This window comes from Silene latifolia, chromosome 9 (assembly GCF_048544455.1).
Source record: "Silene latifolia isolate original U9 population chromosome 9, ASM4854445v1, whole genome shotgun sequence".
Classification (NCBI taxonomy): Eukaryota; Viridiplantae; Streptophyta; class Magnoliopsida; order Caryophyllales; family Caryophyllaceae; genus Silene; species Silene latifolia.
In genome coordinates this window covers 132,358,455-132,374,330 of record NC_133534.1, presented here as the reverse complement: position 1 = coordinate 132,374,330, position 15,876 = coordinate 132,358,455, and the positions used below count along the sequence as shown (strand labels likewise).

The window sequence follows — 15,876 nt, the reverse complement described above, 5'->3', positions numbered from 1 at the left end:
TAGCGAATGGTTCTTGGTACAACAATTTTGGAACGGTTTATATGAAGATTCAAGGAACATTCTCAACATGGGATCAAATGGAATGTTCACCGAAGTTGATGACAATCAAACATGGAACAAGATTGAGGAAATGGCGGTCCATAACTCACAATATAGTAGACCTCGCAAGGCTACTAGAGGAGGAAAGCATGAAGTGGACCCCGTTTCTCAATTGGGTGCTCAACTTGGTGCTCACATTGACACAATCAATTTGAAGTTTGAACAAGCTATGGCTAGACTTGAAGAAGCCTCAAAATCACCAAAGCATCATATTAATGCCATGACGGCATCTTCATCAATCCCAAGTGGGATATGTGAGAATTGTGGAACTTTGGGACATGACCAAAGTGAATGTAGGGGAACAAATGAACAAGTGAATGCTTTCCAAGCATACAAGAGTGGTACCCCTTATTCCAATTATTACAATGAAAACACCAAGTTTCACCCAAATCTCTCATACAAAAGCCAAAATGTTCAAAATCCTCAAACAACTTACACCTCATCTCCCATGAGAAACCAAAATCAAAGACCCTTTTACAACCAAAACCAACGTTACCAAAATCAAAATCCATACAATCACCAAAATGACCAAGGTTTTGATGTTCAAAAAGCGGTCCTCCAAATGCAAAAGAATCAACAAGAATTTTTCACTCAAATGCAAAAAGATAGCCAAGCAAAGGAAACCACCATCAACAACATTCTAGCTCACACCAAGATGTTGGAAACACAATTGACTCAACTAGCATCTTCAAGCTCACAAAGACAAAAGGGGCAATTACCACCTCAAAGTAATCCCCCAAGACATGAAACGGTTAGTGCCATTCACTTGAGAAGTGGTACAAGGTATGAAGCACCGAAGAAGCAAGTTGAGGATGAAGTTGTGGAAGCTAGTGATAAGGAAGAAATTGTGCAAAACTCCAAAGATGGAGAATCATCAAAAGAAGAAAGTTCAAAGAAAAATGAAGACAAGGTCAAGGAGAAGGAGCCCATTGTGATTAGACTTCCTTTTCCAAGTCGTCAAGCCAAGCCCAAATTTGATGATCAACTTGGAAAGTTTATGGAAATTGTGAAGAATTTGGAAGTCTCGATTCCTTTCACGGAATTAATCAATCACGTGCCGGCCTATGCGAAATACATGAAAGACATCCTCACAAAGAAGAAGTCGATCCGGAAACTTGAGACTTTCGCCTTCACTAAGGTGAGTAGTGCTATACTTCAAGGGAGTTCACCTCCAAAACTAAAGGATCCGGGAAGCTTCTCAATACCGTGTACCATTGGCGACACAACGATCAACAAAGCCTTATGTGATCTAGGGGCTAGTGTGATTGTTATGCCGTACTCGATGAGTAAAAGGTTGGGGATGGGAGAGCTTAAATGCACCAATATCACACTCCAAATGGCCGATAGATCGACGAAGACACCCTTAGGGATATGGGAAGATGTTCCCGTGCGAATTGGGAAGTTTTTCATCCCGGTGGACTTTGTCATTGTTGATATGGAGGAAGATTCCAACATTCCAATCATTCTAGGAAGACCTTTCCTACACACCGCGGGTGCGGTGATCGATGTGAAACATGGTGAGCTCACTCTAGAAGTGGGAGATGAAAGCATAACCTTTAATCATGACAAGACTATGAGAGCTCCTCGTGTACATGAACCGTATTTCATGATTGATCATTATAGCCGAAAGGATGAAAGGAAGAAGTCGGAACTCCAATGGAAGAAGAAAATTGAAGATGCTCCATTCAAAGAGCAATTGAATTGTGACAAGGAGAGCTTGCAAAGCTCATCAAAATCAACCAAAGAAGAAGAGGATGGCCGCATTAGCCAAGAGAAGAAATTGGAAGAGTTGTCTCCATCAAATCAAGAGATTTTAAATGATCAACTTAATGAAGTTTCTGGTTTTTGGGACGACGAATTTGAAGGGATTTTTAATCCCTACATTGGTAATGCCATCGATCAAGACCGACAACAAGGGCCAAGGTCTATTGAAGAACTCTACCATGACAATGAACAAGCTTTTGATTACTTTTTCAAGGTGTTGAGCAACATCAACACCACCTTGAACATGCCCCCTTGACAGCTCATCAAGAATGAGAGTTTGGTGGAGTCCTCCCTAAACCACCATTTGTAAATATTTCTAACTCGCATTTCAATTCTTGTATTGCATTTTTGTTATTTTTGGATTTTTATATACTTTGGTCAAGATAATTATCATGTTTGAGAGAAGTGAGGGAGGGACTAATAATGTCAATTGATGTGTAGTGCTTTAGCTTAGTGTGGGGATGACAATTGCCTAGGCTATCCATGCCTTAGTAGTGCCCCCCACAATGAAGAACACAAGATATGAAGAAGAGTGGAAGAATGACAAGGGATATGCATTGTACACGGATGGAACTGAATCCGGGTACAAAGGGGTCGAATCCGAGCGGATTCAGCAGAATCCGACCGTTTTCAAGCAATCCGGGCATATTGTGCCAAAGACGCACGTCCTGAAATGAGCTGAAGTTTTGAAATTTTTGACTGTCAGCAAATCCGAGCGTCTTGCATCAAAATCCGCCCGTCTCTGAAAATCCGCCCGTCTTGGAAATAAGACGCCCGTCTTCTTAGCTGAGGAAAACAAGAAAAATCCCTGTGAAGGAATCCATCCGTCTTCTGAAGAATCCGCCCGTCCCGTGTTTGCGAATCCGAGCGTCTTCCCTTAAAGACGCCCGTCTTTAGGCGAGTTTTTCCCAACCCAGAAAGTGCAGAATCCGCCCGTCTTCAGCAGAAACCGCACGGATTGCCACTGCAGTTCGAATTTTTCGGGCTTTATAAAACCCCTCCCACCTTCATTTCTTCATTCATTCATTCATAACACTACTCCAAAACATAAAAACCCTTATCCTCTCCATCACAAAAACAAAATTCCTCAACTACATTCACTAAAATAAAATCAAAACATCCTTTTAATAACAAATCAATCACTCCTTTTTCAATAAAAATCAAAACCAAGCACAAAATCTTCAACCTTTGAGTCGATTTTTGAATTCATAAAGGCAAAGCCTTTCATCTTTAAATCGATTTGGGTGCACTAGAAATTTAAGATTTTTCACTCTTTCTTGGTTAATTCATCAATGGCAAGGACTAAGGGAGCAACAAAGGCAACAAAGGCAAAGGCACCAAAGGCAAAGACATTTTCATTAAGGCAAAAGACTCTTCAAGCAAAGAAAGCATTGGCTATGGTGGTAGCAAACCCAAACTTGGAAGTGCAACAACAACAACAACCTCCCATGGGTGCAACAACATCTACTACTCCGGAAATTGATCAACTTGCAAACTATCCGGAGGTAACTTTCATTTCCAAAACCCATAGGGACACTTTTGCTAAGTTTGCTAGAAAATCATTTCAATCCACCAAGTTTATATGTGAAGATACCTTAGAAAAATTGGGTGTCCTTGAGCAAACTAGAGCCTTTTTCAAAGCCATGGGGTTGGAGAAATTGTTTGAATCAAAAGAATTGACATACCCCTCCCTTACCTTAGAATTTTTGAGTTCTTTGAAAGTTAACAAGGTTGAGACTATGGAGAACCTCGAGTTTCGTCTAGCTAATGTTAGTAGACGCATCCCTTTTAGGGAATTGGGTAAAGCTTTAGGTCTTAGTGATGAACCGAGTTATTTTAAGAATGTTGGCAAATATGACGCCGACCCTCTTTGGGAGGCAATTTCCGGAAGGAAATTTGAAGACTTTCATGCGAGTCGCGCTCTTTTAGTCCACCATCCGGGCATAAGAGTATGGCACAAGGTCGTAGGGAGCACCATCAATGCAACAAAAGACACCAATCATTTCACCAAACTCGATTTTGTTCTTCTTGAGTCGGCTTTGAACATTGGAAGAGTACACACCAAGCCTTTCAACTTTCTAAGGCTATTGGTGGATAGATGGCTCAACATTGATTGTGGGAAGAAAGGCACTACCGTTATTGTGAATGGAGGCCTAGTCACTATCCTAGCTAAATACTTTGATCCTAACTTCAACAAAGATAACAAGTATGAGGCGAAAGAAGGTGGTCATCTTGTTGATATGCATACTATGATACACAAGTACAAGTGGGTTGCCCATAACCCTCTTGACACCAAGTATGGATGGCTCACTAGTGAGGCTAGTTCTTTCACTTTGCCTTCAAAGATATGTCGATTGAGTGTCCACCGGACCAATTATCTACTTCCCCTTTCAAAAGAGGCCGAGTATATTATCCAACAACAAAAGGGTGAACTTGAAATACCCTCCTCTTCCATTGTCACACCACCTTACCCTTTTGAGTATTAAGAGTTCAAGCCGGAAGGAGTTGTAGCAAGAAATGATTATTTGACTCTTCTCATGCAAGCAATGCACAAGCAAGCCTTTGAGGATCGGAAAAATGCTTACTTAGCTCAATATCCACCCCTATTACACTTAGATAGGCAAGGACTACTTGACCCATCATATCCTTTGCCTAGTTGGGCGGATAAGGAAGTCCTATTTCCGAGTGCATCTAGGGTTGTTTCGGGTGACAATGAGGTTGTTGGTAATGAAGAAGTTGATGATAACATTGATGAGGAAGCAAGTGAAGAAGGAGAAGAAGTTGATGATAACATTGATGAGGAAGCAAGTGAAGAGGGAAATGGCAATGAGACCACTTTTAATGAGGAAGATGATGATAGTGATGATATGATGGAAGGTTAGCAAGCTTTGGAGGCTCCTACCCTCTAAAGGTTTGTCTATTTCTCTCTTTGTTCTATTTACTTATTTTTCTTGATCATTGTTGGAGTAGTCCTAGCACCATTTAGGACTCACACCTCGGTACCATTGAGGTGTTCTCATTTTGATTGTTCCCACTTTCAAAATCCAAAATAACAAATTAGTTTCATGCATTGCATAGTGTGTGCATGAACTACACCCATCCTTAGGACATTAGCAATAATGTCTAGATCGGTTTGGGGAAGTTAATGCATACACAACGGGAGGTAATCTAAATTATCCTCTCCGTCATAAACAAAAACCATGCATCATGTAGTGTAGCCTAGTGTAGATTGCATTTAGTGTAGAAATCATGCATCATCTTTGCATAATTTCCCATCATTTTGGCCATTGAGGACAATGCCCATATTAGTGTGGGGATGGGGAATTCTAACTTAACTCTTATTCAAAAATCCAAAAAAATTGAAAAATTTCGAAAAACATAAAAATTTGAGAATTGAAAACCCAAAAACGTGTTTATTTCTTTTTGTAGTGTAGTCTTGTATATATTGTTTTGTATATATTGTGTTTGTTCTATCCTTGTTCACATTGATTGACTACGCCACATCCGAGTAATGAGGATCATGAAGACCGCATGGTATGATCTTTCCAATCTCCTTTTTCCTCTTTATGTTAATGACTATGTGGCTTTATTTTGATTGATGCGGTATAACAATGTGAAATTAGGACTTGCATTTAGTTTATGTCATATTAGTTGATAGAATCACTTGCATTAGGATGTTTATATTAGTTGCGTCATAGCATGTAGTTGCATTTAGATAAATTTTTTGAAAATTGCCTAATTGAGAACTTTGACAAGAGCAACTAAGCCATTACAAATACTTTTTCAACTTAAGACTTTGCCTACTAAAATGGTTGTAAAACACCCTAGATAGTGTCATACTAGTATCTTTTGACCCATGACCCAAAGCCTAGTCAAGGGTTTACATGTGAGTCACCTATCCAACCCCGTGATGCGATGTAGACTTGATTAACTTGTCTAGGTGACCTTGATTGACCTTGTGGTAAGGCAACCCAAAAATATTTTCTATCAATAAGCTTGAAGTGCTCATTTCTAAAGTGTTGTCATGTGGAAGTAATTTAATGCCAAGGAAACCTCAAATGTTATGAATTGTTGAATGTTGAGAAATTTAAATTGTTTTGATGGAGGCGTACCACTTCGATGTGCTTTGGAGTGGGATCCATTGAATTGGGCCCCCACACGGTTGTGAATTCGGCCGCCCAGAGACAGAGTGACTATCACCCCGAAAAGCTATTGTCTAGAGGTTAACCGGTTGCCTAATAAGCGATTGGCGAAAGCAAAGGACACTAGCCCGGAAGGGACAAACCCCATCTTAAATTTTTGAAATGTGAAAGTGAAATGAGGACAATTTTGAATACTAGTCATATCCACCCGTTGTGTATAAAGATTTGAGCATTTCATTCCCAAAAAGCTTTTTGTCAAGCCACTTTGTCGAGCTTGGGACGATCCATGACCTTTACTTTTGTAGAGAATTCGAGACTTGTCATGTCATATGCTACTAGCATCATAGGGATCATCATTCCACCACCATCTGATCGCCCTTGACGAAAGCATTTGGAAATTGAGGACGAAAGTAGTCTAGTTTAACACCATTTGGAGGTGATATAGTGCCATCCTCTTAGCCTTAATAATTTGTTGAACTAGTATTTGTGAAGGATTACATGCTCTTAAATTTGTTCCTCTTTAGTGCCTCCGCCGCTTGATGCGGAAGTGGCTATTCTTTTTGTAGATGCATCCATTATGTGATTTGGTGTGCTTAATGTTTGGATGTGTCGCCATTTTGGCAAGACCCACCTTGCCTTGCAAGAAGGCATCCTACCTCATGGTTGTCTTGTTGTGAGTTGAAGGGGTGAAGTGAGACCCGCTAATTGTCTCATATCGGCTATGTTATTAGGTTAGTTTAAATAATGGTCCTAGTCTTTGTCACCTCTTTACTCGGGACGAGCAAAGGTTCGGTTTGGGGATATTTGATGTGACCATAATTAGCGCATATTTAGCCCCCGAATTAGCCTTGTTCCCATGCTTTTTAGTACATATTTGGGTCATTTATTGTCTTTAGTTCTTTGTTTTGCATATTCTTTGAGATTTTGATCCCTTGGTAGGAAAGGAGTAAGAATCTTGCATTTTCATGACAAAACGAGACTAAATTGATCGAATCCAATGACCAAGCATCAAGGAGAGACAAGATTAGAAGGCCTTTGTACATATGATAGTAGATGAGCAATCTTGCTGAGGAACAATCCGTGCGGATTGTCTACAATCCGGCCGTCCTCCACATGCACAATCCGAGCGGTTTCATCCCAAGACGCTCGGGTTTGCAGCCCACAATCCGCCCGGATTCACCTGAATCCGCCCGTGTTCCACCACCAGAATCCGCACGTCCCGACTCCAAAATGCACGAATTCCTGTACATCGCAATTTCGTCTCTTCCAAGCTACAAAGAAAGAAGCCCTTCCTTCGAAAAATACCGGCTCCTCCCTGCTCAATCTAAAAAGTGTAATTACTAGTTTAGCCCTTAGTTAACCCTAATGCATCCCCCTAATCTCCACTATAAATACCCCATTAGTCTAATTAGAAGTGGATGTTCTTCTTATCAATTCTTAGAGTAGTTAATATCAATCAAATCTCTCTTTAGTTTTGTAATCAACAATTAATCAAGTTCTAATACAAGTTTTATTTCCTTAATCTCTCTTTTGTTCATCCTTTATTTTGGGTAATTGAAGATTATTTGGGTTATTATTGGGAGATTGACAACCTCTCAATCAAGCATCAAGTACTTCTTTTATCTTTGCTTTATTATTGGAATCATTAGTAGGTATAATTCTCTTAATCCCTCTTTAATTATTGTTAATTACTTTCATTTATTCATCATGTTTCATTTTGTTGGTATGATTGACAACCTTGCTAGAATGATCAACATGATAATGAGTGAGTAGTCTCTTAGCTAGGGTTAATGGGTGATTAGGGGAAACCAACATGGGGAATGATTCATGCTTAAATTAATATGCTTTCATGGTTTATTTGCTTGCTTGTTTCGATCTCAACTCATGCACATGTTATGTTTGATGAAATGTGAGCCTATGAATCCTTGCATTTTTTACCCATCACCTATCTTTTCAATGAGACTTGTAAGACATAAACCAACTCGAGTCTCATTAGACCATGCATGTTGTTGAGTAGGGAAGATTAAGTCGACTTGTAGGTGTTGTACAATCTAATCGATTCGGCTCCGGGACCCAAACTTTCCTAGGATTGTAAGATATAACCCAACTCAATCCATCACAACAATAATTGCTTGCTTATAATTTGAGAACATGTTTGTATGATCAATTCCCATGATTCCCCTATGACCCCATGACACCCTAGTGCTTTTTATCAATTGTTTACAACCCTTTTAATTCATCTTGCTTGTTTATTTACATTGCTATTTTAGTTAGTGACCTTCTACATCAACCCAAATTGTGACACCCCTAAGACACCACTAGTTTCAATAGAAATCTCATCTCAATTCCCGTCCCTTGGGATCCGACCTTTACTTGCCTCTTTACTAATTGTAGAGTTGTTTGTGAAGCTATAAATTGTGTTTTGATTCGGACGTGACCCAACGACCACACTTATAAAACTTTTCTCGATAAGTCGAGAAGTTGTGTTTATACATGGAGTTTAGTGGGAGTTACGGAAATTTTATTTAGTCCGATATGTGGATGACATATTGATCATTGAGAGTGATTTAAGACTTTTGGAGTAATATAATACATCTTTAATATCCATATTTATGAAGATAAATCTACATGATATTAGCGTCAATAAGAAGTCTTATGTTGATAAGATTCATGACTAGTTCAATTAAATTGAACATATTTGATTGATTCCATTATTCCGCTGCCGGATCAATTAAATGAGTAATGATGTATAACACTTCATATACCTTGAGTATGATGAATTGTTTTCAAAATCTAATTTAAGTAATCTTTACCAAGTAAGCCATAAAAATTACCCTTAAGTGCTTGCAGAAGCATTAAGGCTATGATGCAAAGTGTTTATGATGCAATTTTGTGTAAGGGTGTTACACAAGTGACAATTGACAATTGAGATTGCGCATGGTTTCCGACAAAACCATAATCAAAACACAATTAGGATGGTTAAGATACCATTGTGGCAATGTTAATTAAGAAGTAGATTTTCTAGAATCGTTCTAGGCAATAAAGAACAATGAGAGATATTTATAACGGAAATTGAGTACACTTGCAATCATGAGATGTGCAAGAAGGATGAGTCCCGCACACTGTGAAAACAGTGGGAGCTATTCTTAGGCTAGAGGGCCTATGTCTTGATTGGATCTCGATACGTACTCAGAAAGTTTTGTAATCCATATGTATACATTACAAAGGAAAACGAGTATGTAGTAAGGTTGAGTAAGGTACAAGAAGTTGATAAAACCTACTAACCAAAGCCTTCTCAAAAGCTAAACATGATGAGTCATGTCATTTCAATTGAATTGAAATGAACAACTACATACAAGAACAAATTAGATTATAGAACATGAAATAGTAATCAGGCATTGACTATTCATATGTGATAATCGCATTTGTCGTTCGAGTTTTACTTTAAAACTCTTTTATTATACTTTGTTACATCCAAACGGGTTGTAGAGACAACGTTGAACCCCGTTAAAGTGAACCCGGATTAACATAGTATTAGCCCATAGTCACTTGTATGAGGTGACGTCTCAAAGTGACTAGAGTGTGATGCGATTGATGGCAAGTTCAAGTGCCATAGAGTCATGTGGGATGACTAGTCGATCACATAGGCAGACTGTTAGGAACATCTTGTCGGGCCTTATGACCGCTTATAGAGTTCTGGCAATTTATATAGCCTGGACGTGGCGAGAGCTGCTATAGTATGCTAATGAGTCGATTCTTTTGACTAAAGACTGTTCGCCTAAGATGGCACAGTTTCAGATTAACTTTGATTTGTGTTACTACGACCTTCGTAAATGGGGTCAAATGGGCATATTTTGGGTTATGATGGCTGTGGCTAGTCGAAGGGAATAAGTGCGATTGGAATTGTCCACCCCCTTGTCAGGGTTAAAACAATATCTCAGGGCCACTCGAGGAGTAATGAACTGGAAATGCGTGGCCACGCTCGGAAGGTATCTATGATAGATAAATCCGGTCAATCAGTTATTCTCCAGATCAAGGAAACCACTCTCGATATGATCACTTGCAAGTACGACCTGAAAGACACCTTGCATTGAGTGGGAGATAGTAATAGGACAAGAGAATTGGTGACGCACACTTGTCGAGGACAAGTGGGAGATTGTTGGGAAATGTGTCCTCAACAATAGTGCGGTCACATGATTTAAATATCATTATTAAATCTCACTTTAAGAATACATGTGGGATGTAATATTTTACAGTCAACTGGTCCACACATATCGGTAATGATTGGCTGACTAGAGTTGGACATTACTGTCGTGCGACGGTGGTGATCAGTTGATCCCCTTAGGTCATACCTATAGGGAAATACTCTTAATTGATTATTTAATTAATCGTATACCGATACGAGTTAATTAAATTGCTTAAAACTGACGGATGATTTTTGTGAGTATAATTTACGTATCTTATTGTAAATATGATTAAATGAGACACGGTCTAAGTAATCGAATTGTTTCATTACTTAGATGAAATTATTGTTTATAGAAACAATTGAAACGGAATGAATAAATTATTATAAATACAGAATGTTGTAGTTTATAATTCGGGAACACTTTTGGTACAAGTAATTACAAATTACTAGTCGATTTTGTTAATGACATATTTTATGAGTATGTTGATTTTTAATGTGTTAAAAATACATTACAATTTCATAACTCAAGTAACATGTCACACATGTTACAATTGACAAATGACAAAGATAATATGGACTACCATTTTACATGGTAACCGAAAATATGAAGGGCATTAAGGGTTTGTGTTGTTTAATTTATTTTATTCTAAATAAAACACAATGATAACCCTAGAGTTGCATGCCTAGCCTCTTGTGAAGAGCAAAAGTGAAATGCATTGGGCATACTACCCAAGGCATTTTTTCGGCCAACCAGAGGAGAAAATAAAAGAGTTTTTCTTTTTAATTTATTCATTCATCCTTATACACAACATTTTGGTAGTGTAAGAAAGATACTCTCTACAATATGTGATTTTTCTAGAGAAATAAAATCTCACAAATACTCCCTCTTGACCGAGATTTTCAAGAGTAAAAATACAATTTATTTTTTGTCAATTTTATAGTAAAACTAATATTATTACTAGATCTAAATAATATTGGTTATTATGAGTTTCCTTGGGTATATGCTTTTGGGAGAGGTTCTAATTTGAACCTTGTTCATCCAATATTTGGAAGCTCAAGAACAAGTGAGTAGGTGAACTCACTTGTGCCCATAAATCCGAAAATCACAATGTAAGATGATGGTTTCTTCTTTATATTGTTTATTAGTTTGCATGCATAAGATCACAAATTAATTTTATGACAAATTAAATTAAAACATATATGAGTATGTTAGTATATATAGATCTACTTTTCCTTCAATTCCACCTCCGGGATAGAAGTAGTAGCTTCCTCGATAGCATTGGCGGTTGAGGGGGCTTGCTCCCTTTGTTGAACCAAGACCATTGCTTTGAATGCTAGAGCTTTTTGTCTTTTGGACAATGTTGGTGTTTTGTTGCCTTGATGCCTCCCTTAGTCCTTGCCATTGCTATTCTCCTTTCAAACTAGTATCAACAAACCAAGTTTATACTTGAATGCTCCTTTCTTCTTCAAGTTCCAATTGAATGCCCAATCAATTTGGGGATTTTCGGATTTTCACCATACCCTAGAGAAGTTGATTGATTTTATGAAGAAATTGTTGTTTGAATGGTCTTATTGTTGATAAAGGATTGATTTGTTTTTTATTTGAGCAAGTTTGGACTTGATTGTTGTGAATTTGGATGAGAGATTGTTGTTTTTCGATGTGGGTTTGAAGGTTGAAGTGAGGGAAAAATATTGTGTTTGTATTTGAATGAAATGAAATAAAATGAACTGAAGAAGAGGTGTTGGTCCCGTGTTTTGGTGATATAGCAGGTCGAGACAGGCGAATTAAGGTGGAGTCGGGCGGATTTTCATCTAGTGGAAAATCAACTATCTGCAGGGCTTTGGAGACGGGCGTCTTGAAGGAAAGTCGGGCGGATTGTTGCTTGGCTCGCTCGACTTGTGCCTGAGACAGGCAGATTGTCTTCCAGTGAAAAATATAACAATTGAGAGTTCCTCCAGTCCCCACGACTTGAGCTGAGGTCGGGCGACTTTAGCAGTGGCTCGCTCGACTTGAGGTCGGCTCGGGCATATTTCTTTCCAGAGCAGATTTCCACTTTGTACTCCTTTCCCAGTCCTCACGAGCTCAGGTCTGCTCGTGGGGATTTTTTTGTCCCGCATCAATCCTTCTTCTTTTCTTCGTCATTTCTTTTTGGGTAGCATTACAAAGGCTTGGTTTAGCCTGGGCATGTGCTTCCCCACACTTGATCATCAAACACTACATATTTGAAGCACATTAAAATCCCTCCCTCACTTGCTCTAATGTTACACAAATTTGTCAAACAAAGCATGTAAAATGCATTGCAAAATTGAGTAATGTACAAGTTAAACGAAATGCAAGTTAAAGGGTTAGAATATTTACAAGTGATGGTTTAGGGAGGACTCCACCAACCTCTCCTTCTTTTGAGAGGTGTCAAGGGGGCAAAGCCAAGGTGTTGTTGATGTTTCTCAACACCTTGTGGAAGTAGTCAAAGGCTTGTTCATTTTCATGGTAAAGGTCTTGTATAGACCCTTGCACATTGTTGTCTTTAGTTTTGTAAACCGAGTCAAAGTTTTGACAAGGATCCATCAAGCCTTGGTCTAGAGTCATAGCATTCCCAATATAGGGATTAACCAATTCTTCAAATTCATCGTCCCTTAGACCATACACTTCATTTGCTTTCCCCCCTATGTTTGGTGGATCATGGGTTGACAAGAGCAACTCTCCTTCCTTGTTATCATGGCCAATGAGGCCTCCATCTATACTTGTCATGAGTGAGCTTTGCAAGCTCTCATTCTTGTTGTGAAAAATTCCATGCTCTCCGAATAGAGTCATTTCAACATCATCAATATCTTTCTTCTAATTGGGCGGTGTGTCTTTGCCCTTATCTTTGAGATTTCCATCTTGTTCTTTGAATGGAGATTCCATCTTCTTCTTCTCACCCGTCCGAGTATAGTGATCAACCATAAAGCATGGCCTAAACAAGTTGGCAGCTCTCATAGTGTTATCAAGGTTGAAGGTGATTGTTTCATCACCTACTTCAAGTGTGAGCTCTCCATGCTTCACATCGATCACCGCTTCGGCAGTGTGTAGGAATGGTCTTCCTAGAATGATTGGAATGTTGGAATCTTCCTCCATATCAACAATGACAAAGTCCACTGGTATGAAAAACTTTCTGACTCTCACGGGTACATCTTCCCATACCCATAGTGGTTTCTTTGTTGAACGATCCGCCATTTGTAAGGTCATGTTGGTGCACCTGAGCTCTCCCACTCCTAGTCTTTCACATACCGAATATGGCATGACACTCACACTTGCACCTATATCACATAGTGCCTTGTTGATTGCGGTATCACCAATAGTACATGGAATGGAGAAGCTTTCCGGATCTTTGAGCTTTGGAGGGGAATTTCCTTGTAGTATTGCACTACTTACCTTAGTAAAGGCAATGGTTTCCAATTTTCGGATGGACTTCTTCTTGGTAAGGATATCTTTCATGTACTTTTCATAGGCCGGAACATGGTGGATTAGTTCCATGAATGGTATAGAAACCTCCAAGTTATTCACAATCTCCATGAACTTTCCAAGTTGCTCATCAAACTTAGGCTTAGCTTGGCGACTTGGGAATAGAATTCTAATCACAATAGGGTCTTTCTCAATTTCTTTGGCCTTCTCTTCATTTCTCTTCTTTGATGAGTCATTAGTAGCTGTCTCTACCACCTTAGGATTTCTCCTTAGTGGTTTAATCACATCACTTTGCTTGTCATTCTACTCAACAATATCTCCTTCTTCAATTGGCATCTTTGGTCCGTCGTATCTTGTACCACTCCTCAAGTGGATGGCATTGATGGTCTCGTGTCTTGTGGGAAGATTACCTTGAGGAGGTAATTGTCCCTTTTATCTTTGGGAACTAGATGATGCTAATTGAGACAATTGAGTCTCCAACATTTTGTGTGAGCAAGGATATTGTTTATGGTAGTGTCTTTAGCTTGGCTATCCCTTTGCATTTGAGCAAAGAAATCTTGTTGGCTCTTTTGCATTTGGAGGACCGCTTTTTGGACATCAAAAGCTTGGTCATTGGGTTGATTATAGTATGGTCTTTGAGTAGGATTTCTCATTGGAGGTGGTATGTATGTGGGTTGAGGGTTTTGGACATTTTGGCTTTTGTATGAGAGGTTTGGATGGAACTTGGTATTCTCATTGTAATAGTTGGAATAAGGGGTGCCATTCTTGTAGGCTTGGAAAGCATTTACTTGTTCATTTGTTCCCCTACATTCATGTTAATCATGTCCCAAGGTTCCACAACTCTCACACACTCCATTTGGGATTGAGGATGTCGCCATCATAGCATTAACATGTTGTTTGGGTGATTGGGAAGCTTCATCAAGCTTCGCCATGGCCTTCTCAAACTTCAAGTTTATGGTGTCGATATGAGCACTTAGTTGAGCACCCAATTGTGTGATAGAGTCCACCTCATGCTTCCCTCCTCTAGTGGCTTTTCTCGGCCTACTATATTGGGAATTATAAACCGCCATTTCTTCGATTTTCGCCCATGTTTGGTTGTCATCAACCTCGGTGAACCTCCCATTGGAGCCCATATTAAGCACATTTCGTAAGTCTTCATATAAGCCATTCCAAAATTGTTGAACAAGGAACCACTCGCTTAGTCCATGGTGAGGACAAGAGAGACAAGTATCCTTAAATCTCTCCCTTGCTTCATATAATGATTCCTCATCCCTTTGCTTAAACCCGGTGATTTGGGCTCTCAACATGTTAGTCTTCTCCGGAGGATAGAACTTCTTGTAGAAAGCAAGTGCTAACTTCTTCCATGAGTCAATTCCAAGGGTAGTCTTATCTAGGCTCTTTAACCATTGTTTTGCGGCTCCGATCAAGGAAAAAGGAAAAACACCCATCGAATTTGGTCTTGAGTCACTCCGGTTTAGAGATTGCATCACAATAGTCACAAAAAGTTTCCATGTGTAGATGAGGATCCTCACTAGGCATTCCTCCAATTTGACTTCTCTCAACTAATTGTATGAATGCGGATTTGGCAATGAAATTACCGGTTAAGTGAGGTGGTGTTGGAGTACCATTTGGTAGGTTCTCCTCGGTTGGTACGGAATGAGATGAAAATTTAGGCATTGTGGGTTGATTTTGTGGTTGGTTTTGAATTGGGTTCTCCTCTCCTTCTCTTGCAAAAGGGTTGTTAAACTCAACACTATCCGATTGGACAACACTGATATCCACAAGTTCTCCAATACCCACACTTGTTGAAGCCCTTATAACGGTTCTTCTAATGTTGGATAAGGTTCTTTCAATTTCGGGATCAAAAGGCAAAGGTCTACCTTGTGATCTCCTAGACATGCAAAAAGCAAACAACTAGAAAACAATTTAAACTACCTTAATGAGTTTGACTTCCCCAAGGTTAAGAAAAACACAACAAATGATAACAATTCTATTGAACACGGTCCCCAGCAACGACGCCATTTTTTATTCGGGCTAAACTTTGTCGTCTAAGCTAACCGATCAAAAAAATATTTATAGTCTAAACAAACTACTCTTCGTAGAGTGGTAAGTAAAGGTAGGATCCCAAAGGACGGGTATTGAATTAAGTTATCGGTTGTAGAGAGCTATGTCTTAGGGTGTCACAAATTGGGTTGAGTTTTGAGGTAACAAACTACACTACTTTAACAATGAAATGTAAAGAA

The 15,876-nt window shown here is 39.2% G+C and overlaps 1 non-coding gene across 1 annotated transcript; it reads left to right on the top strand.

Moving 5' to 3' along the window:
• The first annotated feature begins 14,833 nt into the window (after positions 1 to 14,833).
• Positions 14,834 to 14,940, top strand: LOC141603536 (small nucleolar RNA R71). The gene has a single exon (XR_012525406.1). It is a non-coding gene; the product is annotated as a small nucleolar RNA R71 (small nucleolar RNA).
• The last annotated feature ends 936 nt before the right edge of the window (positions 14,941 to 15,876 follow it).